This window comes from Mauremys reevesii, linkage group 23 (assembly GCF_016161935.1).
Source record: "Mauremys reevesii isolate NIE-2019 linkage group 23, ASM1616193v1, whole genome shotgun sequence".
Classification (NCBI taxonomy): Eukaryota; Metazoa; Chordata; order Testudines; family Geoemydidae; genus Mauremys; species Mauremys reevesii.
In genome coordinates, this window is record NC_052645.1 from 501,101 (window position 1) to 509,696 (window position 8,596).

The window sequence follows — 8,596 nt, forward strand, 5'->3', positions numbered from 1 at the left end:
CAGCATCTGATGTTTTCCTGTCTAGCCGGCTTGCTTCCTAGAACGAATGCTCCTTGAGTGGGGTGATCCACAGGGAGTAGCTCAAACCTCCAAAGTGCCTGGGCAGGGGCAGGACATTAGCACAGCAAGGGAGGGGTGTGGCAGTGACATCACAAAGGCTTTTGCAGGACCTCAGACTATTGGTCCAAGGTGGTGGGGAGGTGGTGACCTCACAGAGAGATGCTGACATCAGCCAGGCAGGACAGGGGCGAGGGGCCAGGGAAACCTCAGAGACCCCTGTGGCTTTGCTTCAGCAAGTCTCCTTCTCCAGGTCTCTCTTTGAGGACTGAGAGAGTATTCGGCTTCACGGACGTGAGCGCCATGAGGAACCTCTTTCGAGTTTTCTCCTTCCCTTTCAGTAATTTTACAAGAAAACAGCCAACCTTGTTTAGAAGGTAAGAGCCTCCTCGAGGGAAGGGGTGTCATGGTGGCGTCACAGTTCGGATGCCAGTGCCCCCCCCAATGTATGGAAGTTCCCGCCACCCTGCTCTGTGTTCGCAGGGCGGGAGAGAGCAGCATCCATGGCAGTGATTTGCTCCTGGCTGCCGCAGCAGAGCTGCAGGCTCAGCTGTGAGAACTTCCCGGAGCTATGAAAGGGGAGGGGCCCATGGCTCTGTAGCAGGAATGCAGGGCAGGCGAGTTCACGGCAGGCATTGTGGGATACTGGAGGAGGCCAGTTATGGTGCTATAATGAACAGCAGCGTCTACTCTGTCACTTTAAGTTTGCTGCAAAAAGCTCTAGACCTCTCATCAAAGTCATTTTATTTTGTCAGCAAAACAGGGCAGTTTTGTCACCAGACGTGGCATTGCAGTGTGTACACCAGCCACAAGCTGCTGACTGAGGGAGCTTAGTGTGTTTTTCACACACCTGAGCAATATAATTCTGCTGAAACAACTTTGTAGTGCAGACCTGGCCAAAGATTGACTCACACACAGCTTGCAAGGAAAACGTCACCTGCTCCTCTGCTTTGCAGAATCCAAACACAAGCAAAGCTTGTCAGGTCCCGGTAGAGATGGCAGGGAGTCAGGTGTGGGCAGGGCCGGCTCTGGCTTTTTTGCCGCCCCAAGCAACAAAACAGCGGGGGAAAAAACGGCACGGCTGGAGCGGCAAAGCGGGGGTGGGGCGGATACGGTGCAGCTGGAGCGGCAAAGTTGGGGGGGACAACACAAAAATGGGGGGGGGGCTGGAGCAACAAAGCAGGGGGATGGGGGGGGAAAAACAACGGCGCGGCCGGCAAAGCAGGGGAAAAACAAAACAAAAAACCCTCCATGGCGGCCAGAGCCATTGGACTCCCTGTGCTGCACAGTGCGCACCCGGTCTAGCGGGGGGGAAGGGGAGGGAGTGGGGGGAGAGAGAAGGGGGGCGGCCAGCGCTTCAGCGGGGCACTCACCACGTGGCCCCGACCACCACACTGCCTGGTACCCTCACTCCTTCTCTAGACTAACCAGTCCTAATATACTGTAACATGGTTATATTCCACCTCCTTCACTGGTCACACCCAACAAAATTAATTATACATTAGACAGAAACAATCACAGAACCAGACAGAGACCATGCAAATAAACATACAAAACAATACAGAAGGGAGGATTTCACAACTACATCTATACAGACATAAGGGTTTTCCAGCTGTGTCTATTGATAAGTGAGTTCTTGCCAGACAGGATGCTACCAAACTAAGTTTCCCTTTCTCTGGAGGTGATGGAATATCAGGACAGGATTGTATTTCTCACAGCCCAATAGCACCTTATTTCAATGTGACTAGTTGGGAATGTGTGAATGTGACCAGACACTTCCCACCTTATGGCTGCCTTTGCTGCTCAGCCGAAGAACCAGGCCTCAGACTGTCACAGTAAGAGAAGGCCATTACACAGACAGACAGTGATTTTTTATTCTCTCTTTTATATCTTTATAACTAGCTAAGTGATAAAAATACACCTAAATTCTTAAAGTACAGGCCTCTGCAGACAGGCCTGAATATCTGTATCCTAACAGTCCTCGAGGTCAGGCAGCCTCTGGGTAAGGGGGTGGGGACTCAGATCCTTCCACAGGCCAATTCCACCAGGGTCATGTATAAACCAGGGAAGTTTGCCACAATAGCCAGACCAGATGCCCCCTTTACACTTGTGCTCTGTTCTCATTGCTTCTCTGTCTCTCTTCCCCTCATCTCTGCTGCTCCCCCTCTGGGCTTTCTCAGCACCTGGCCCCACAGCACTTCCTGGCAGCCAGAGACACTGTGTTCTAGGCCTGCTCCTGTGGATGTGGCCTCTCTCCTGCTTGCTAAGGAAAGGAACCTTTCCAGGAAATGGCCCCAGCTTCTGGGAATCCCTGTGTGGCTGTGAACAGCGTTTGGCTCCTGGCACACAAGGCAACTTAAAAGCTGAGCACCCAGACAGGGGCTTGAACCCTGGACCCTCAGATTAAGAGCCTGATGCTCTACCACCTGAGCTACCTGGGCTTGTTAGGAAAGAGCTTCACCATTCACCACAACAGTGATTATCCCAGTGTGCAGGCAAGCGTGAGCACGCAGGCAAAAGAGAGGCAAAAAAAGTCCCAGGAACCCCTCCTCTTTTTCTGCACAGCCACTGCCTGTCAGAAGGATTCCTCCTCCTCCTCAGGGAGACTAAATCTCTGTGCCTAGACAGCCGGTCCATCCGCTGCACCTCAATCCCCGATGCCCGAGCCTCCCTGCCAAAGCCCTGCACCTGGCCCCATACAGTTAAGTCTCACGTGTTGGTGCCATTAGGCATATCCCTAGATAACTCAGGAGGGTAGAAAAACACAGTGTTAATGAAGCTTTTCAGTACCAGGCCTGAATGGACCAAAGTTATTTTATGCTGGTCTAAGAGTCCCTTTATGTTAAACTCTAGTTGAATTCCTAAGTCAGCATTTAGAATGGAATGTGTAACTGCTCCTTATCAGTGTAAGACACCAGAAGATAGGGCCCCTTTTACTATCTCCTGTTTAGTTTAGAAAGAGGGGAGGAGGGACAAGGTAATAAATTCAGAAGTAAACCAAGGTAACAGCCTTGAAAAGTTATGAGATAAATTGTTTGCTGTCAAGGATGATTTAATCTGTTTGATGTAATTGTTAACTATACAAAGTGCCTATTATATGGGAGGGGACTAGAAGGGAGAAGGGGGGTGAGTGGGCAATGGGGGGTAATGAGAATGCCTTGTTGAAATCATGTATAAGAAGGGACACACAGCTTGTATCTCTGTGTGCAGGATTTGAGGTTGTAAATACCTCCCTGGCACCTTACTTGAGCTCAAATAAACTTTTTCTGCATTCTCCACCCTGGTGTGATAATTAGTGCGACGCACACCGGGCAACGAACCACTGTTTGCTGCCTCAGGCCTTTTTTGGGCCGGCAACAGTCTTGGCGTCCCTGGGTGGGCTCGAGGCAAAATTATGCCTTGCCCGGACTCCTCCAATGGCGGTGGACGACAGTCACAGCCGATGCCCAGCGCGCACCGGTGCTTTTACCGGGGGCCTCGGCAGGGACGTGTCAGACCGACCTTGGAAGGCACAACGGTGCAACGCACTCAGATAGTGGAGAAGCAGCTGCGGGCGACGGTGAGGAACCGGTCCTGTGGAAAAGGTAGGAACAGTTCAGTGCTGTTAACCTTTTGTTTGCCTGTTAAGACCTGGGGACGCCCAGTGTCTTCCCATAGGTATGGGGCAGGATAGAGTACAGGCAGGGCACGGTGTATGCCCCAGAATGCATTCTAGCAAATTGGAAAGTGTTTGGTTTGGATCCAATGATTAAGGGTAAACTAAAAAGGTTCTGTACAGTAGACTGGCTTCAATATCAACTAGAGAGCCAGGAAAGGTGGCCACCAGAAGGATCACTTAATTACAACATGATCCTTCAATTACTTTTGTTTTGTTAGCGAATGGGTAGCTTTTGAAACTGTTTGTATAGAGAGCTCTTGTAAAAATCCCCCATCATATGCCCCAGAGCTGCATTGGGAGGAGGATTGTCCGTGGGAATAATGGTCTTGGTGTGTGTGTGTGTGTGTGTATACCTGTGTGAGTGTCTGTTACTGGAAGACGCCCAGATTAACCTGTGAAGCAAATGCTAATGATCAGGACTAGTCTAACGCAAGCCCAGTAATTAGTGGATCTTTAGGAGATCCGACCCACGGTGGGCTGACTCAGCCTGGCATCGTCCGGCGAGGAAGCTGCCTGGGTCTAGGAATGTGTGAACCCATCTTCCCTCCCCACCCCTGTAGGGAGAGATTCTTAGTTTATGAGCCGCTAGCGCGGACAGGGCCCCCCTCTTTGTGTGTGTAAGTGGAAAATGGGGGAAGGGACAGTCTAAACATTCTACCTCACCCCTAAGGGTACCCCAGCATAGTACATGTACGTACATTATGGTCCTGAAACCTGCAGGTATTTAGAGAATTGGAATCTTTACACGTGAAAATCCATCTAAACAATGTCCATTAGAAGGTATCTTCAATCTAGATAAGATCATATATCTCAGAGGAGCTTTTAATTACCAAAGGAAAAGCCTCTGACACGGTGTGAGCAATTCGTCTAGGAATGGGTTAATTTGAAACTCAGCTAAGCCCAGAGATAAGGAGAGCTGCTCTGTGTATTAGGTCAGACTATGTTAAGTACAAAGAAAAACTGCTTTTATCCCCAGCTGGCTGTGGGAAAATATAGACAGAGGTAAATTAAAGGTAATATAAGTTACAGAACTGAGATTGCATTTGCAAAGCTTAACTGTTCAGTGAGATTTAACAGTCTTTGCAATCCCAGAGTTGGTATGGCTTGGTGACCTGAATCTCTGAAAGAGACACTGCAGGAGATTCCAGGGTGTAAAGAACAGCTCTCCCAAGAGTGGAAGCATGTTGGAAATATTGGATAAGCTGTATACAGAATAATCTCCCGTCCACCTATTCCCCTTCTCTGAATGTTATATACAGACGTGGTCAGTCTGGATATGTGTGAGTATTAAAGTGGCTTAAGGCTTGGGAAGCTTTGGGGTTTGGTTATATGGTGTGTTTTGTCCTCCCCCAACGTCCTGCAATAGATAAATTGATAACAGATTTGTCACAGTTTGGTGAGTAATTGAGAATGGGGGAGCCCTATAGAATTTACACCATTTATCTGTTTTACCTTTGTTATGTTGAGTTTCTTTTGTTTGGTACTATTGGTGTTATATGTTGAGGATTGCATGATTAAAGATGAGCCTACTCTCAGCTGCAGTAAGTCTGAGAACTGGAAAGGGGTTCTACCCCCAGTTGCAGCAGGACTGGGCAATAGAGTAGTTGGAGAAAAGAACAAATATGTACTTGATAACTAGAATTGAGCAATTAAGAGCATAGATCATGACCCAGACAGCAACTCAAACCTGCGCTCAGGGCAAGTTGCAGGCTTTGAGACAGGATTTCCAGTTAGAAAAGGAAGCCCTGGCTAAGCAAGTACCAGTCCTTCAGGGACTTGCCAAAATTTAACTATTTGTGCTCAGCATACACCGTAATAGCAGTGTGTTTGCTATAAAGGGAAATTAAATGATTAAACACCAGTGGGCCATGTGTTTTGCCCAGGTGGCAAGCCTCACAAGGGAGGACTCGGGTAGTCTTGTGAGTTCAAATGTTTTAGGGAAAAGGACCAGAAGGGTGGGGGCTAATTGAGAAACCAACCCCCCCTTAGTTAAAACTGGCAGTGGAGCAAATTGGTGTCTAGGGAAAGAATGGTTCAGCTAGAAAAGAAGGATCGGGCCCAGGCAGGCAAGCAACAGACGGAGAGATTGGAAAACGGGTTGGAAACTTTTGAGGGTCTAGTAGAAGAAAGGAGTACATAGGTATAAACATGGGGATTTCAAATACCCAGGAGGATACTTGTAATAGTGATTTAAGTTGAGAAAAGTGGTTGTTGGAGAAAACAAGTGAGTGATTTTAAGGCAGTGTGAAAAGTTAACTCCATAGTTGCTGGAGGAACAGCAGTTGAACTTTGTAAAAATGCTAAAGAGAAAAATTCTTGGTGTCTTTGAAATGTTTGTAAATAAATTCAGGCAAAGAAATTATTAGATTGCAATCATTTGGTTATGACCCATTTAGTTGAATTATCTAAAAAATGTATATAGTGCTATGTAATTGAAATCTTATTAGGTTCTAAAGGCACTATAAGTGGTGATGTTTTCTTTCAGTGTTTAAAAGCAGGAGTTAAAAGTAAAGAGCAAGTCAGGAAGCATCTGTATTGATGCAAGTTATCTAACTGATAAAGTAGAAGTCACTGAGACCTAAGCTGCCTATGAAAAATATATATATGAAAATATGGGGTAATTCCCCTGTTTTGCCTGAGATCAACTAAGGTACTTGTATATTTTCAGTGATGATTGATTGCCCAGAAAGGGTAGACTTCTGTTTTTGTCTTTCAGATAATCAGAGAAAACTGATGCTAGCTGAACAGCATTCAACATACCATGCCTTTGATGGCACAGTAAAAATTATGTTTTGTGTTTTATGTTCTGTCTTGTGGCCAAAATTATTTTGTTTATGGGATTGTTAGGTAAAAAGCAAGTCCTTACTCACCTCTCCAGCACCCGAGTTTGTGCGGAGTTGGTATGGGGCTCACAAATCTGTCAGAGACCAGACAATTCGTTGATCAACGGGCTCACACCATCCTTAGCTTACAGAAAAGCTTCGGAGTAAGTGTGGCAAGTTTATTAGGGGTGAGCATCAATGTTTATACACAGAAGTAAACAAAGTGATTAACAGATCATAATGGTCATGCATAATCAATCAAGATTCTACAGGATAAAACAGGTTAAAATGTAAATTAGAGAAGACAAAGGAGATGGCTACTTATTGGGAGGGGGGGTGTCATGAGTAGTTCGCAGGTCAGAGCTTTTGATTAAAAGTTTCAGACACAGACATGTAGTCTGAGTTAAGTTTCAGTTCATAAAGAGTTCAGACTCAACATTCCTCCATTTGTAGCTATTGGGATAACTATTTACCAACAGCTACACCCCATTTTAAGGAGCCAAGGGCCGCTTGGCAATTTCAGCCTGGGCCAACTCGAAGAGAGTAAGGCCTTTGGCTGAAGTAGAAAAAGAATAAACTGACCCACATGAGTTTATGAGGGAGGGAACACACTGAATACAGCAACACAGTATTATAAGGATTACTATGGCCCCAACAATACCCACCAAGAGGTTTTTAACCCACCCAAATCCAGGCAACCAATTCCATAAGGCTCCCCACCAATCATAAGGTGGCTGGCCAGAGGAGTAGTTCTTAGCCATTTCCCTTAGATGTTGCATTTACTGGTTCCCACAAAAGTTGACCCTTTTTCTTTAACAAAACACAGTGATCCTGTCTGATTTGTTACCCTGAGATATCTGTTAATTGGCACTCCTGTTTTGTCCCATGTAAGATTGTGTTGGACTGGATCTTTTATTCTAGCCGGTGGCATCCAAGTCATATTAGCAGTGGTCAGGGGAATGGGTGTGAAGGGGAGTCCCTGTTCTGCATTTACTGGAAATTGAGTACATACCCAGCAATTACTTCTATTTCCTAAAATACGAGTTTTAACCTCGTGGGAATATCTAATAAAAGCATTATCTTCATAAGCAGAAAATAAACTAAAAAGGCATAATAAAAAACATACAGTTGTCAGAATAAAAGGTCCTCTCATTTTTTCCGAGTCAATTTAAGTCTGATGTCTGAAAGAGGTAAGCTGGTCCACTGGTCAGAGGCAGTGTCCTCAGTGGTGGCAAGAGCTGCTGGTCCGTCACTGTGGTCCACTACGGCTGGCTTGACGTGGGAGTGGTGGATCCAGGATTTGCGTCCTTCCAGGAACACTGCAGTCTGGGTTGTTAAAAGAACCTGGTGGGGTCCAGTAAACCTCGGCTGGAAGGCGTTGCCACGAACGAACTTTTTGGCCCAGACGAAGTCCCCTGGTTGGAACGGGTGGATCTGTTCTTCCAGCGGCACGGTCTGGGAAAACTGTGAGGCTTTCCAAAGGGTACGGAGGCGAGCCTGTAGGGAGAGAAACTGGCACGCGGTCATATGATCCCCTCCCAATAGTGAAACATCAGCACGTGGTAGCGCCCCGCCTTTGAAAGGGGGATGTCCATAGAGCAGTTCAAAGGGGGATAATCCCAATACACGGGTTGGGCGAGTACGAAGGTGAAACAGGACCAAGGGAAGTACCTGAGGCCACTTTAACCCTGTTTCCTGACAGTATTTAGCCAATGTAAGCTTAAGCTCCCTATTCATACGCTCAACTTTCCCGCTAGACTGGGGGTGGTAGGGTGTATGAAAGGAGTGTGAAATGCCCAGTCCTTGTTCTAAACGGCCAAGGACATTACCAGTAAAGTGGGGTCCGCGATCTGAATCAAGTATGAGAGGGATGCCAAAACGGGGTACAATGTCTCTAAGGAGGATCTTCGCCACTGTGGCAGCAGTACAATTAGCAGTAGGAAAAGCTTCGACCCATGAAGTCAGAGGGCAAACGAAAACAAGGAGGTGCTTTTTCCCAAAAGCCTTTGGCATATTTGCAAAGTCAATTTGAAGATGTTGAAATGGAGCAGCAGACGGA

The 8,596-nt window shown here is 46.8% G+C and overlaps 1 non-coding gene across 1 annotated transcript; it reads right to left on the reverse strand.

Moving 5' to 3' along the window:
* Positions 1-2,425: 2,425 nt before the first annotated feature.
* TRNAK-CUU lies at positions 2,426-2,498 on the reverse strand. The gene has a single exon. It is a non-coding gene; the product is annotated as a tRNA-Lys (tRNA).
* Between the last annotated feature and the right edge of the window lie 6,098 nt (positions 2,499-8,596).